We start from the raw sequence: 16,258 nt of genomic DNA, 5'->3' as shown, positions 1-16,258 counted from the left end.
AGATCTAGGCGAAACGATAAGTCACACGTGTCGCTTTGTCGCTTGTGCGTCGCTCAAACTGGGCCATTTCCTCAATAGCTTGCAACATGTTGCCGTGGTTTGTTGTTCGTGCATGCGCGATGCAATGAGTGTCTTGCTTTAGGGAGATTGCGCACCAAAGCGACAAGCGGCACGCGACACTTATCGCTTGAGGATTTCACCAACCGAACGCTGGCCTGTGCTTCCCGTCATGCCGCTAATATGTGAAATGTTGCTCTTGATTGGCTCCTTTCCAAGCAACATGTGTCGCTTCGATATGAAAGTTGCCTTGGACCGAAGGACCCGTGTCGCTTTGGTGTGAAATCCTCGTATTGTTTGTCGCGTGACGCTTTGGTCTAAAATCTCCTTGAGGAAACGGTGCAGTCAGAGCTTGTGTCCCTACGGTTCGAAAGGCTGCATTGATTACGGACTGCTCGCTTCTAAGCGACACTTGTGGTTTGTCGCCTCGGTATGAAATATCTCTCAGGATACTATTTATATTCTAATAACATAGAAAAATAAAACTCTAGTACAGAATCCAACACTTGACGTCCGGAATCACATTGCGATGTTTCTTCTTGTGTTACGCATGCTATTTATTTATTAATTTTATTTTACTTTTCTTTCCAAATTAATGTCATTTCGTGACTGAAAATCACTGCACAAATATAACTGTTTCCATCAATTCACGTACCGCCTTTCAAGACAAACAAATCTACATATTATATTCCAAAAACTAACAAAGCCGCATTACTTTCATAAGAAAATTAGCACCGACATTGATCGCACTGCCATCTATGTTCTCATCAGTCGCGGGAACCAGTTTCTTGGGTCGTTTTCCACACTACGTTATTCAATGCGCTGTAGTAATACACACGCGGTCTCAACTACACGCTACGGGGGAGAGCACCGATCCACCTTCTTCCTTCCGCGCGACTGACCACTCGACCACAGGGTCCGGCCTGACTTACCTTTGCGTCTGAATGTAAAATATGTCACTGGTAAAATTATATCGTAGTAAAATATTATGAAAATACATTTTTGCCGCTATCAGTTAGCCCCCTGAGATTTGACTCCGGAGTGGTAACGCTCTCACCGTGTAATCAAGTGGTTCCGGCTTTGGTTGCGACTAACTAACTAACTCTCTAGCCTTCTTAAACCCGAAGGTTTATGTCTGCAGTAACATAAGCCTTCCATCTGTCCCTATCCTGTGCAAGATCAATCCAATCTTTTCCATCCTTAACCGATTTCCTTTAGATCCATCTCCACGTTATCGCTCCATCTTCGTCTTGGCCTTCCTACAGGTCTCTTACCATCAGGTTTTCCAACAACAATTCTGTAAACTCCTCTTTCCTCTCCCATTCGTACCACATGGCCTGCCCATCTAAGTCTTCTCGATTGAATTATAATATACAATATCTGGACAGGAATATAAATTGTGCAGTTCTATATTATGTAACCTTGTCCACTCACCTGTCCCCTCAGCCCATTTAGGTTCCAAATATTTTCCTAAGGATTTTATTTTCAAATACTCTTAATTTATGTTCATCTCAGTATCAAGCCTACTAATTTAATAAAGAACTTCACTTTTATGCATGTCCAAGTGTGCAACTGAAATATGGAGGACCGTCCCCAAAAACACATAAGCACGCCACTGGCTCCTATAATAAAATTAAATACCACCAACATGAAATCACTGCAACGAAAAATGAGTTAGAAACCTAAGCATTGTTAAAGAGACGCATTAAGTACGCAATTTCGTAATAACACCTTCACAAAAAGGCAGGGGGTAACCACACATTGTTTTATGCAATGCGGAAAATTATAGTTCAACACGCCCCGATGCGCTGTCTGCTCGTCTTTTGTTTTTCCTTCCCGTCATGCCTCTCGAGCAAAATGTGAAAATTTTCAGGACGGATCCCAAGGAATGAGGAAGCTTATTTTAGAGGAAAGGACAAAATGTTGTGCAAAAAAAGAGTTTTACTTTTCCTTAAATTAAGCAACCCGTGTTGTCAAGTTTGTGTCAAGATGAAGGATGGTCATGTGAAAATCACATTTTCACTTTTCTACAGTTTTCTTGCTAAACTTTTAAAGTTGGTCATTTACAAAAACATATCTTGTGATTCAAATTCAATACATGATCAATCCCTCAGTTTTCAACACGAAATCACCAAATTTACGAAAATTATCCTAGTCACAAAGTTTGCTATTTTCTCCTCAACCCTATCGAAAAAAAGATTACAATATTTTAAAGGTTTCAGTGCAAAATTGTAAAACAACTAACTAACTAACTTTCTAGTCTTCTTAAACCCGAAGCTTTATGGCTGCAGCAACACAAGCCTTCCATCTGTTCCTACCCTGAGCAAGATCAATCCAATCTTTACCGATTTCCATCTCAACGTTATCCCTCCATCCTCCTCTTGGTCTTCCTACAGGTCTCTTACCATCAGGTTTCCCAACAAGAATCATGTAAACTCTTCTTTCCTCACTAATTCGTGCCACGTGGCCTGCCCACCTAAGTCTTCTTGATTTAATTATTCTAATAATATCTGGACATGAATACAAATTATGCAGTTCTAAATTATGTAACCTTCTCCACTCACCTGTCTCCTCATCCCTTTTAGGTCCAAGTATTTTCCTGAGGATTTTATTTTCAAATACTCTCAATTTATGTTCCTCTTTTAATGTAAGGAACCAAGTTTCGCATCCATATAATACTATTATACGGGTGTCCCAGAAGTCTTTCCCTGATTACAAACTTTATTCATATCCGCTATATGCAAGGTAGAGATGTGAAAGTGGTGCCAAAATGTTGGAAAACTAACCAAGTTTTTTTGTTGCAGGTTTGAGTAACGTGGCTGTAGTGTAGCAGTGTCAGTGCCCAGAAAACCGGAAATGTTCACAAATTAGGAAAAAGCTCAGCATGTCGTCTGGTATCACGAGACCCGGTCACCAATAACAGTGCAGAGGAATTTTCCAACGTACAGAATTCTTTCGTCTAGAATATCTGCCATCAATAAGTTGGTATTTAAAAAATGGAATTTATCTTCATTCCAAAATCCTGTCAAGTCCAAGAAACATTGTATGGAAAGATGCCACCCGATGTCAAGAGCATTAATTCAGGATTCCTTGGCACTGACACTGCTACACTACAGCCACATTACTGAAACATGCAACTAATAAACTTGGTTAGTTTTCCGACATTTTGGCACCACTTTCACATCTCTACATTGCATATAGCGGATATGAATAAAGTTTGTAATCAGGGAAAGACTTACTGTTTAGCATATTTTAACTTTTAGTTTCTTAGATATTATACGAGAAGATGAAAGTTTATGAAGAGAAAAGTAACACGCATAAGTCTGCTTTTTATATCTCAATTGTTTATTTAATTGTAGACCAAGTAATGATGTAAAATTTCTTAAGGAGCTTCCAGGCCGAAGCGACATTTGGAAACGAATCTTCAGGAGTAATAGCAAACCGGAAAGACGCTACATGCTGTACGTGTCGGCTCGGTCTGTTGGTCACTCATGCGTGCTGGTTGCTTAATTCTAGTATGAAGTGGCCGTGTCGCTTGTCGCTTGCGTCTTCTGTTTCGAAAATTCCTCTCCTTTCAAAGTTCTGGAAAGTTACACCTAGTAGAGCAGCCAAGAAGCAAAAAGGCTTAAAATATCTTTAATAAAATTTGATGTTAATAATGTTTAATGTTAATAAAATTGGCATCCAAGCTAAATCAATCAGTTCTAGGTCAGGCAGAAATATTAGGGTGGATGTCACTAAACGTTTTGCCCTTCAAGGTCATATTGTGACCCAAAGAAAGGGTCAGATCACAAAGTCATCCATATATAGTCAAGTAATATATCAAAAGAAAGATATGGACGAGATAAACGGCTTGCTTGGTACTATTTTTAGGTCGGAATATCGATCTCAGAAGTGGATCAGGTAGGTACAAGTCCATTCCAATATTTCTGACCGACTCCTGGCCGATTGGTTTAGCATTGGTGCTTACTATAAAAATTCCAGTGATTAATAGGCCTTGAGCCAGGCAAAGTTGTCGCTACCACTCGGGAGGACGGGTTCTAATATGATTTTTTGGTAATGTTGGGATGCCTAGAGATGGAAAATGTGTGATAGCATGTCATAACTCTTTGCCTTCTGTGTGTAATCACCCTACTCTCCAGATACCCTCATGTAAATGGAAAGTTTTGATAATTTTTAATATTTTGACTTTTACTATTAGAAATGACAATAACAGTAATTATGATCTAAGTTAATAATCATAATGATAATAATTAAGAATATAATAATTACACCAATTAAAATACAGTAGAGCGTCGATTATCCGAAGTAATTGGGGGACATGGGTGTTCGGAAAACTGGTTTGTTCGGATAATCGAACTGTACATGTTTATTTGCCAAAAAGAAGTACTGTACAGTAAATTTATTCATAAAAACAGGCATCTCTTTAAGTATTACAAAGTAACGTACGAAGGCAACTTTAGTAGGAATATATAGTATGTGGTACAGTTTATTAAACAAAAATATGTACATATTACATACGCATTTTGCATGAACAATACATACACCGACAGAAGTGTGCTGATTGTTGAAACACAGCGACTGGCGGCTTGGCCGGTCAGCAGCGCCTTATGAAGGCCCCATTAGAAGCAATGTTCCGCCAGCGGTGGCTCAGTGCGGCGACTACTGTGGGAAACTTGGTTTGGGAGTGAGGGGGATGATGGACGGTAGGGTGGGAGAGTAACAGGTGCGAGCGAGTACACAGTTCGGTTAAGCGGTCGTTCGGTTGACCGACGTTCGGATAATCGACGCTCTACTGTATGTGAATATTTTCATAATTTTATTGACAAGTTGGATGGAATTTAATACCATTGCTGGATTGAATTGGCTATTTGCCCATCGTTAATGCCGTCATATCTGAATTGACAACTGAAGTGCACAGCTTTGAGACTGACAGTAGAAGTTCAAGGACAGTGTAAGAGTTGACTGAGGAACGTGGGCAAGTGGTACAATGCCTCTAAAGTACAATTTACCTGAATCAATGGCGTGGAGAGCCATAGGAGGGATGGAAGCTGGACAGACAGCGAGAGCTATCTGTGGGCCTTGGAGTGTCATTTCTCGCCTGTATATTCGGTTCAAAACAACGCAAAATGAATTACTCCACAAAATATTTCTTTTCTAGAGGAAACTGTTCCACCAATCTTAACAGAGAAAGTTCAATTTAGTAGAAAGTTGGAAAGCCATTTCAGAAATCGTGGTGATAATCCCATTTGGTCGAGTTTATAAATCAATAGCTGATGGCTGACACTATCAAAGGCTTTAGCCAAGTCAATAAATAAAATATCAATCTGGGATTGTTTCCTAATGTTAGATTTAAGAGAGTCTATTAAAACCAATAAATTTGTAATAGTAGACCTTTTTTTAAAAGAAAACATGCTGATTTCCATTAATATATTGCTTGACAGAGAAATACAAATAGAGTCAGCAATTATGTATTCAAAAACCATTGCCATGACATTTAATATAGTAGTTGGCCTATTATTAATACCATTGACTTTGCCACCTTGTGTCTTGTTACAGGTACAATAGACACATTTATCCAGATATCTGGAAATAATCCAGAAGATAGTGACCCTATTGTAAATTTTAGCAAACAATGGTACAAAACCATCTTTGTCTGCTTTCAAAATAAAATTAGGTATCAGGACCTATTGAAGACCTGCCTTTTAGTTTGTTAATTGTATCACTTACATCCTTTTCCAAGGTAACAGGTACATCAATTAAGTTGGTGTATGAATGAAGATTAATATTTTTAAAATTTACATGATTTATTTTTGAGAAAGATTTGTGAAAAATCGCACTAAAGGCATTACCAATATAATATTCATTGAACAGTACATCATTATCATAAGTAATTTCGGTGATAATATTTTCTCTCTTCTTTCTATTAAAGTGAAACCAAAACACGCATTCCTGTCACCATTAACATTGTTTTATAAGGAGAAACAGTATTGCTTCTTTACATTATAATATTCCTTCTTAACATCTTTACTAATTGGGAATAAGTACTGTAATATTCACATTTATCGTGATATCTTCTCTTTCTATTCATCATTCTCTTGAATTGCCTTGTCATCCAAGGGAGCTGATTTCTTTAATAATAATAATAATAATAATAATAATAATAGTATATTAATATATTTATTTTTCCAATCAGTAATAATTTCATTTGATGTCATTATTATTATTATTATTATTATTATTATTACTCTTCCTGAGACTTGGTTCGAACCCCCGAAATATATTTCTATATACGCTTGTCTATGTTGTTTTGTAAGTTCCATCATGATTCATTCCATTCAGAAAGTTGTAATTATAAATGTTTTTGGAATCTACATGTTACTTATTTTATGAGAATTCAAAGTTGTTATATTCTCCAACATTAATTGAAGTGACCAACTTTGTTTCGATATATTGACTTTATATATATATGTGCCCCTTTTCCAAAATAATTGTTCACGCTAAACTACGGTTAATCAGAGCCTGATTTTGGGGAAGACTTCAGTATTGTAACGCTCTGGGGATACAAACGTTACTTAAAAGGAATCTTACTCGCTAGAACATAACACAACAGAGGTAGATTAAATATGGTTTATTGTATACTGCATTAAACATTGGTCATGTTGCGTCGTACAACAATCTAAGGCCTGACTCTAGCTAAATAAATGACCAGTTATATTAGAGAAAGAAAGGAACGTCGTCTTACCCACTTAAGGTAGAGAGGAGCGAGGTAGACTGGCAGCGTCTCGGTATCGATGTAGGTGAACTCCCCCTCGGCTGACTGGATTATCAGGACTGCACTCTCGACTCTCTGGACTCTCAGAATCAACTGACCCCTTCCATTCTATATCCAGCCCTTTTTATATTTGTGTATGTCCTTTGTCTCACCCTCAGTTCTCCCTTAGGGACACTTGCACTGAGTGGCTTGTGTACTTAGTTAGTCCTTTCTAGGAATTAAGGATGTGCAGGTGCCTCTGCACCTACGAAGGAAGTGATGGGTACTTTCGTACCCATCTGGTGCATCCTTCCCAGAACAGATGCACCTATGACATCCTGTTGTGTTCAAAGTTCATTCCCAGAATCGCCAGGGCCATATAGCACTCCTGGCATCGCAAAAGCCACAATGATATCCTGTTTGGTGGTTTTCCTAGTTCACTTGCACCGACCATAGGAAGTAGTAGATCCTTGACCAAGTTCCAAGAACTGAGGATGAGATAAATGTGCGTATGTGTGTGTGTGCATGTGTGTGTCTTTTTCTTGTCTTTCCTTAGTTCGAGACAATGCCAGTATTATGTAACTACCAGGTTTCTGTACGTTACATTACGCCCCACCCTAGCTTAGATGGTCTCCATCTAATCATATTAAGTATTGGAGTATCCTTGCGTAAGGAACTATTGACTGTGCTATATTGCAGTTCATTATTCTTATCTTACTCTGGTCACTTATTTATCTGGAATCTAGTATACTAGAAGTATTATACTTGAATACAATTATATATATATATATATGGTGAGTTACATTGCTCTATCGGAATAGTCTTTATGTATTTGAGCGTCTATTATTTTCCATTATTTTGCACTTGAACTTCCACTTCCTTGTTCATCTTGACCTGGAGTCCACTTCCTCTTCCTGATGTCCATTGGAATGGTACTGCGGCTGGTTTACTGCCGGATCCCCGGAGAGGCTGGCTTCGATTTTTATAGTTGTCCCAGGCTCTGAAACTAACATATCTTTAGCAATTGATACATACGTTATTCTAAAATACTTTCGTAGATTGGGCATCGTGGAGCTTCATAATTAGGTGCCTGATCTAATTTAGTTCTTATGGCCACAGGAACAGAAGTGGTTCTTTGTGCCTTATGCTTTCTGCAATTGATCCTATAAGAGATCCATGCCGTGAGAAAGATATACAGGCATGTCACTAGTCTAAGCCATACATGAATATGTACCAAGGACGTCACATTTTGTATAGACGTTTCGGTAGGTTGATTCACTACTTTGCATATAGGCTTTTCAATAATATTGGCAGTACATTCGTATTCGGTATCATTGGTGTTGTTCTGATCTATCCAATGTATGGGCAGAAACTGCGAGATCTGCGCTTTTGTAGGATTTGGTAAAATACATGGAAATTGTGCTCGATAGCATTGCGAAGCAATACACATAACACACTGGCATCCTAGTTGTACTACTAAAGTGCCATGAGGGGAATTACGTTTAAAACTAAAGAGTATACTTTCACATTTTACTGTGATCTCAACATCTGAAGATGGTAATACTAAATAAGTTGAAACATTCAATAATACAGGTAAGTTTAATATCGGTTCATCATGACATTGTAGTGGGCAGTGTTGCACTACTGATTGAACTTCTTGTTTAACTATAGAGTCAATACATCGATATTCCGATGTAAAAATGTTTCTGACAGGCGTGATAAAGCATAAAATATCAGTTGATATGGAACAAAAGTGTTCGTAATAAGTATGTTCGTGTTCGTCGAATAATATTACGTCTGTTGTCAATTGTATTTGACAAACACGCTGGTCAAATTGATAAGGTAAAGGTCTCAAGTTATATGCTTGTATAGTAGAGTGTTTCCTGATAAGAGGTATTTTTAGTGCGAGTAAGGTGTAGTTGGGTCCAATAGTACATTCTAAAATCGGTACGTTATAATACTGTCCTAAGTTATTGGACGATATAGCCAGAGTGTAATTATACTTGGTTACCTTACTTTCCAGCGTCTGAATATGTTGTGCTAGCGTGTGGAAGGATATTATCGCTGGATGTATCTTTCGTTTTTGACAAGCAGTAATTAGGATATGCATTACGTGGGGTGCATTAGCAAGATCAAGACGTTGGATATTAATCCAGTCTGTTGCTGGGAATTGTAGGATTCGATATCGAATTTTAGTGATATCTTGTTCTTTTAAAAATAGAGTTCGGATATGGGTTTTCGTAATAAGGAAATAGCTCCATCCTTGAAGTGAAGGGTCGGTGGTAATAGGAGTGTTTCCTATAGATGAAGGTAGATTTTCCCAGTCTATAATTTCAGAAGATGCCCCACTATAATGAAGTTGGTATAGTAGAGGTACTGAAGTTTCATACAAGATAGGGGGTTCAATTTCGGTCATATATATTCCAGATGTAACGAATGTTCTCATGGTTAAGCTTTCAACTTTTACAATAGAAGACTGAAAGATAGGAATCAACACGACTAGTCATGCTGTCATCGAGAGGTGCACAGGTTTATGTGCCGTATTGAGTTTACGTGGTAGAGGTTTAGGTCTTCTTTTGATTCCAGGGTTTATCTGTACATTAGAGGAAGTGTCGTTCTGAAATAACACTTGGGTAGACGGAACAGTCTGTCTTGATCTTATTAGGGTTATATGTCTGCAACACTGTCTCACATATTTCTTAAATATCCAATACATAAAAATAATTACGAAGAGTATCATTAACGCAATAGTTGAGTAACTTATAATATCCTGAATTAATTCTGGTGATGTTTCCAATGCATCTGCGGGTTGTACTTGCTTAAGTGCCATTAATTGAGCTGTTATCATACGATATTTATAAACTATCCATACTACAGTGAGAGTAAGGATAACATTCCACACGAGACCAAAAGATATTTTAATTAAATTTCCGTCTGAGATATCGGTATCGATATCCTGTAAGCTGTCAGTATAATCCTCATTATCTTTAACTGATTCGGTTTGTGTTGTTATCTTTAGAAATGGTATTTTCTTAGGCCAATCAGCGTCTAAACAATCGTTAAAGTGATTAAATTCTGCCGCTTTACTCCCTGCGAATAATACGTCTATTTTCATTGTTGGTATTTTACCCCAGGAGGCGGGTAGAATATGATAGCTGTGTAGATTATCACTAGTCTGACTAGCACAAGGGAATGTTCTTGGAATAGCCGTAGTATCGGTTATTGTTAGTGAACAACTGCATGGAAGAGTGATTTCCAGAGCTCCTGGCTCTGTATCGTAAGTTTCTAAAGTGACTGCCTTATCGCTACATTCGCCATGAATCTGAGGTGGTGGATTTGTGACGACATAATGGTCTTGAGCAACTTCCGTAATGATAACATTATTTCCTTCATAACATTGAAACATGCAATGTCCTGCTAGTTCCTTAATCGTAGCGCCTAATCGTATCTTCTGGGCGCAAGAACTGCCAAGTGTAGCGTCGTGACCAAAACGAGGTAAATAACACATTGGTGAATTGTGTGGGTCACAAGTGGCGAGAAATGTACCTGATAAAAGTCGAACGGAATTTGTACTAGTGGCTGAAAATAACGGTGGGTGAATTATGTTGCAAGTGTTATTTTGCCAGCGGAAAGGTACAGTGAGAAATTCTTCAAGAATAGGATTATCTCCCATTTTCGTGATTGGGATTTTTAACGTAACAACTATTTGCTTAGGAGAAAACAAGCAGTGAGCCAATGGTACAGTATAATATTTCATTAAATTAGAAGTTGGTATGGCCAACTGATATCCATTTTTTGCTAGTGTAAATTTTAATTGTTTAAGGTCTCGTCTCAGTGTTTGAGGCGTAATTAAATACAATGGAATCTTGTTTGCGAAACATGCGGTTCGTAATTCTCTCATTTCGGAATTAATTGTAGAACTCATTAATAATTGATGCAAAACAACTGATTTTAAAGCCATTAAATTTACTTTGTGATTTGTGTTATTTGCTTTCGCAGTTAGCGTCTTAAGATGTTCTCCGAAGTTTGCTTTTAAAATATTAACTTGTGTTTCAATAGTATATAAAGAACTATTTGTTTGCTGAATTAAATCGCGTATTTGTGACTTTAATAAATGCACTTCCTGATGTTCATTTTTCAAGCTAGAAGTGACCTTGTGTATTTCTGAATTCAGTGTACGTTCGTTCACGAGGATATCATGGAATTGGTTTTCACTTAATATCCCACAGCACCAATTTGCAAAATTACCAATAAAATTTAAACCTAATCCCCGCTTAGCTCTTGGAAACTCATCAGGTGGTGATGGAAATTCTATATCAGTATTATTTAAATGTAACACAAAAAGTTGCTGAAAATTACCTACCATTTGATCCAATGAGTTGAAGATTTCGTCCTCAGGATTCGTCAGTAGAATATTTACCTTTTCCTGTTTTGCCAAATCGAGAAGAGATTGATCGACCACATCCTTATGGGGAAGATTCTCCTTGTAGGTGAGCGGAACACTTCCTTCGTAGAGGATCACTTTGGGAAGCTGTCTCCAATAGGCCCCCGGCATGAGTCTAATTGTTGGAATAGCCCAACCAACATTTACGCATAATAGTACTATTAGGAAGTTCATGGTTCTGAAACTAGAGAACGTATAAGCAACTGCAATCTCACATTTTATTTTCCCCTCTAGAAAAGGCGCTTCGTCCCGAAGCGTGGCGAATAAGAAAATGTATGAATATAAAGTAAAACGAAATAATCGCTAATTTGAGTACACTGTATGCAGATGCTGGGTGAACATACGACATCACACAGGAAAAGAAAATTTCCCATCCCAGTTATCAGCGAGGTGGTGGGATGCCGAACGGTCTATTAAACTATGTACAATTAAAAATATGAATTGTGTGCGCCCAATAGTACTAACAAAGTGTACTTATGAACCTAATAAGAGTAATCCCTAATACTAAACTAATACTATTAATGATATCGATCAAAAACTAGTAATGCTCGCGATATGAAACATGAACTGTACAAAAACAGAGGTAAGTTAATCTTTTAGTTAAAATTCCAAGGTTAGTGGAATTGTAAATACAATATATCCTTAATCCTACTAAAAAATATATATATATATATATATTAATAATACCCGAAGCTATGTACATCATGAAGAAGACATGAAGGTATTAGTCTTCATAGAGACCAATAAATGCTTCCAGAAAGCAGGGCCAGTAATGCAAATAACCCGTGCTTGGGTCATAATGCGAATGTAGCGTCCATAGATCTCCCGCCAAATTGATGACGGAAGTTACAAACGTCCTCAATTCTGAGGAACGTTCATTAAGCCACGAAACACGTTCTTGTGGGGAAGATAACATATCAAGCCCATTACGTAAGAATTTCACAAAGTCATGAGTTACATACACATATGCGATTGAACTACGATTTAGGACCATAGGTAAAATATTGACTCCCTCGTCAATGAAAGGATTTTCACCTGAAATGAATGCCTGGATAAAATCGACATTCATAAAAACAAAAATAAGTAGCTCAATTTCTTCATTAGGCATTGGAAGAAGAAAACAGGCCTGAATATCCATGGCGTTGGGATAATTCCACCGAAAAGGGAGAGAAGGGTATTCTGGAAGAATATCCGACTCAAAATCATGCGTTGATAGTATACGTCCATATGCTTCAAAAGGACTATCGTCTGCAATAGACATATTATCGTCTGATGATACATAGGGTAACGTAGTGATACTTGAAAAAGAATCTTGACTTTCATCGCCCATCTTAAGGAAAAAAAAAAATATTCACTAATAAGCCTTTTAATAAGCAATTAATTCAAGCGTGCCTGTTCTAGCCTGAAATTCACAGTCGAACATGAAATCTAAATCGTAGTTGCGATAGCACCTAGCTACAAAATGTTTGATTCTCTGCAACGAATCTTGCAAAAAGTTGTCTTTAATGTGAGCCTCTACTTCACATCCATTAACAAACTTGACAAATAAAAACAACTCGGAAAATATGACTAACTCACATACGTGGTCACGAATATCTCCTATAGGAGGAATAAAAAATGGTTCAGTACTTAACCTATGGAACCAATGATCAACGTTGATACTCATGACTGCATATTATTTCTTCCTAAACATAATGTACTAGTGAAGAACTTAATCTGCCTTTAAATAATCAGATATTTAGGTGTAAATCTTGGTCAATGATATATTAACCATGGAATAGAGTTCTGCAACTATATTTCTTACGGCGCCTTGTGAGGTAAGAGCTCGTCGAATTGGGTATACAAATCAACGGCGTCCCTGTCGTCCTTTCTAGTATCTATGGTACTTGGAAAATTCTTGTATATACCTGCTTTAATGTGGAGCCTTACGAAATTGTTGACAATTTCTGTACAATCGGCAAAGAATTTATCTGCCGTCTGTGTTTTATAAAGAATGAGCAAATGCTTATTTATTGATTCAACCTTAGACTGTTCTAGGACTCGCGGTGTGCAAACATGTAGGCGAGAGGCTAAACCGTCTACAATAGATTGAAATTGAGGGCCGTCTTGCGTAATTGCCAGATCTAATCCTTCCACTGTGATTTTCCCTATCACTTTAGGCGACATAGAGCGAAAGCTTTAAAAATTACTGTAGTAAAAAAAAATTAATAAGGATAAGAATCCCATATACAGTTTGTTAAAAGATATGCTAATAGCTCGAGCAAAATAAAGCGTTCCAACTGCGCGTAAATTTGTAATATAATGTTATACCTGAAGTCTATTGAGAATCGTGGTATAAACGCCTGAAATAAGGAAAAGAGAAAAAAAAAATTAATAAGAATGGTAAAAATTCGCACTCCTTTTGTATTGTATATTCAGAAAAGAAGTAATTTATTTTCATATTCACGTTAATAGGGAATATCCGAAAGATTGATAACAATTGTGTGTTCTTTCGGAGCTACTCAGGCTGTCGACCGGAAATCAGATAAAGCGTCAACCGCAGTATTCAGATAACTCATAAGGAAGAGGGATTTTGTTTTCGCTTCTTAATAGTGTTGACGGAAAACGAATTCTGCAGGATAGGTGTTAGTGTCATGACAATAAAATAGTTTCGTCTATTCCATCTTTCCTATTTTCGCGTAACAAAACCACCGAAGAGTCTAAAGTAAATGAAGAAAAGAGTTATCCCGACGAAGAATCACGTGAATATTTAAAACGAGTTGTGCATTGCCTTTACTCGAGCTGTACATCCGTGATATCCTGACGGAAACAATTGACTGGTAATCAAGAGAGAGACGGGTTTGTTATCCGGACAACCTGAATTAAATTCTCTCACAGTACTTTGCGTGCTTACGTTATTTTGAATAGTGTATGTAATGTAATCGGCGTCCCGATTAATCACACTGCTTAATTAATCACCTCTTTTCATTTATTCTGTCTACTGACCTGCCTATATGAAAGAATTTCCTCGTTCGTTAATTTAGATGATTAAAATGAAATTCCCTTGATATCTCTTCTGTCGAATTTCGCTATGTTAAGCCCGTCTGTTAAAAATACGTTTCTCTTTGTTGAGTTCGTATAATGGAAGGATAAGTTAATCGTATCTAATCTATCGATTGACCTGGTCGAGGCCAATACTTTTTCAACCGAGAAATATTAACCCGTAGTGTTTTCTGTCCTCTGACTTTCTGTAAATCATAAACATTATTTCCTCTGACATCTGTAATGCGATAAGGACCGTCGTATTTTCTGCGCAGTTTATCCGAAAGTCCTTTTTTCTTTGCAGGCATGTAAACCATTACTAAATCATCTACCTGATACGTAGGTTCTATTCTGTTGCTATCGTAACGTCGCTTAGAGGCTAGATGTCTTTTGTCGTGTAGTTTTCTTACCAATTCTTGGATATCCTTTGCCTTTTCTCTAAATTTCATGGAAAAAGGGTCCGTCGGATTAAAATTTAATCCTACCTCCAAAGGAAATGTGGGCTTCCTACCGTACATTATCTCGTATGGAGAAATATTTATCCCTTCTAGTGGACTTACGTTATATGCATATACGACTAGATTCAAAAATGTGGACCAATCCTTTTGGTTACGTGCCGTATATTTACTTAAAATATTGGCGAAACTTCTGTTAATGCGTTCTGCTTTCCCATTACATTGCGGATGGTACCCTGAGGTGTTTAGATGCTTTATTTTAAGTTCATCCAATATGTTCTCTACCAAAGCAGCCTTATAAACTGAACCTCTATCGGTGAGCAAAGTGTTAATGGGTCCGTGCACCGTGTAAACCTTATTTACCAAAAAGTTAGCGACATTTTTCGCTGATATGTTTTTTAACGGTTGTGCAACGACCCACGAGGATAGTGCATCTATTGCAAATAGGATATATTTATACCCATGTGAAGAAGTAACCGGTCCAAATATGTCTGATGACCAATTTTCACAAATATTACCCGTAGGTATGGGATGTAGTAAACCCTGTTTGACACCCGTAGGAGAGTTCTTCTCCTGGCATAATTGACACGTACGGACGTAATTGTGAACATCCCGTCGAGCTGTCTTCCAATAAAATCGTTCATTTACTTTTTGCAAAGTTTTACTTTGGCCTGTATGCGCTCCGGTATATGGCGAGTCATGCACTTCGGACATCACGTCCTGTATCATATTGTTTGGAATGACAAGTAGATTTCTGTCATTATGACGTTTATATAGGACACCATTGATTAAGTCGTAATAACGGACAGACAGATGTGTTGGGTCCCTTTCTTTTAATTCAATTAGTGTTTTTACCTCTGAATCTTGCAATTGGCGTTCACGAATTTCTTGAGAGCGCATACTTGATGTTGTACCGATCTGCTGATCGATAATACAGATTGCGTCTCCATGATCAATAAAATCGCGCTCTTGGTCTGTGAGTGGTTCTTTAGCTGAGCGGGAGAGACAGTCCGGTACGCAATGTACTCTTCCTGGACGATGTCGGATAGTAAAGTTAAACGTACTAAGCCGAATACTCCATCGAGCCAAACGATTTGTCAAATCTTTCGCTGTGCGTAGCCAGCACGCACCGGCGCTATCGACGACAGCCGTGAACGGCGTATCCGTTAAATATTGCCTAAAGTGTAGAACACTAAATACTAAACAGTAGGCCTCTTTCTCACAGATACTATAGTTTATCTGCGCTCCTGTGAACAATCTTGACACAAAAGCAATTGGCTGTGTGATATGTCGTTTTGGATTATTTTGGTCAATTGTGACGTGACAGAGCATTGCTCCAAAGGCAAGCTGAGATGCATCGCAATGTAATTCAATCGCTAATTTAGGATCGAAATGTCGTAAAATGGGTGCACTTGATAGACGGTGCTTAAGCTCATTAAATGCAGCAATTTGTTTTTCTCCCATGTTAAATGGTACACCTTTCTTTGTTAGGTCTGTTAACGGTTTAGCTATCAGAGAAAAGTTCTG

Source organism: Lepisma saccharinum, chromosome 13, assembly GCF_977018435.1.
Source record: "Lepisma saccharinum chromosome 13, izLepSacc3.1, whole genome shotgun sequence".
Classification (NCBI taxonomy): domain Eukaryota; kingdom Metazoa; phylum Arthropoda; class Insecta; order Zygentoma; family Lepismatidae; genus Lepisma; species Lepisma saccharinum.
The sequence above is the reverse complement of the archived record's forward strand: the minus strand, read 5'-3'. Positions refer to the sequence as shown.